We start from the raw sequence: 956 nt of genomic DNA, 5'->3' as shown, positions 1-956 counted from the left end.
CATGCCGTCTTTTTAGAATCAGAGCGATTTCAGCTTTGATGACCGAGTTGTTGAGTTTAACAAAATGTGTCAGGGCTCGTCCGGGATTTGAACACGGGACTTCTCGCATTTTAATGCTGAACTGCCCAAAGCGAGAATCATAACCCGATACCGACAAACCGCCGATGTCATCCTCCAATTTGCATTGAGTTTTACTGCACTGGTGCGCATCCAGCTCACAGAGGACCTGTTTATTCAGTGGAAATATTTTTATCTTTTCGTCAATCCACTTCTTTTTTCGAGCTGTTTCCTTCAACCTGCTCACAATTTGCCCCATAAAAAGAGATTCAGCGGCATCAGCGGCCGCAGAGACTAATGGATAAGGCGTCTGACTTCGGTTACAAATTCTTCAGTTATCAGAAGATTGAAGGTTCAAATCCTACAAAGGTCTTTTAATTATCTGGGCGACACTTTTTATATTCTGAATCTGGCGTGAAACCGGCCATTTTTGACAGTCCCTCATCTGAAGTAACAGAAGGCCTGTTGCTTACATTAAGCTGATTGTACATTTTCAACATTGTAGATCTGTGTGCACGGGCAGGATAAGCGGTGAAGTTGAATTTCTTTCAGGGTAGTTCTAATTAGATGTAAAAAGCAAGAAATGGAATGTCTGAAAGCCGTGCATTGGAGAGACGAGGTGGCCGAGTGGTTAAGGCGATGGACTGCTAATCCATTGTGCTCTGCACGCGTGGGTCCGAATCCCATCCTCGTCGTTACTGTATTGCACGTTTGATGCTGATACACTTTCCAAGCATTTCACTGAACCTTACTTGAAATACATTTTCGTGGAAATTGCACTGGTGTTGCTGGTCTGTGCCCCTGCATTGCCCATATCTTGTTAAAATTAAAATATTCCAAGACATTTCTCAACCCACCTTGAATGAAAGTGGAGATGAGATCGCGAATCGGAGACTGAG

At 43.6% G+C, this 956-nt stretch overlaps 1 non-coding gene across 1 annotated transcript; it reads left to right on the top strand.

Moving 5' to 3' along the window:
• The first annotated feature begins 670 nt into the window (after positions 1-670).
• On the top strand, positions 671-752 carry trnas-gcu (transfer RNA serine (anticodon GCU)). Its single transcript has one exon. It is a non-coding gene; the product is annotated as a tRNA-Ser (tRNA).
• The last annotated feature ends 204 nt before the right edge of the window (positions 753-956 follow it).

The sequence above is a fragment of the Somniosus microcephalus genome, unplaced genomic scaffold, assembly GCF_052327205.1.
Source record: "Somniosus microcephalus isolate GS21.2 unplaced genomic scaffold, FLI_Smic_1.0 unresolved_chr1, whole genome shotgun sequence".
NCBI classification, from domain to species: Eukaryota; Metazoa; Chordata; class Chondrichthyes; order Squaliformes; family Somniosidae; genus Somniosus; species Somniosus microcephalus.
This window is presented reverse-complemented; position numbering and strand designations above follow the sequence as displayed.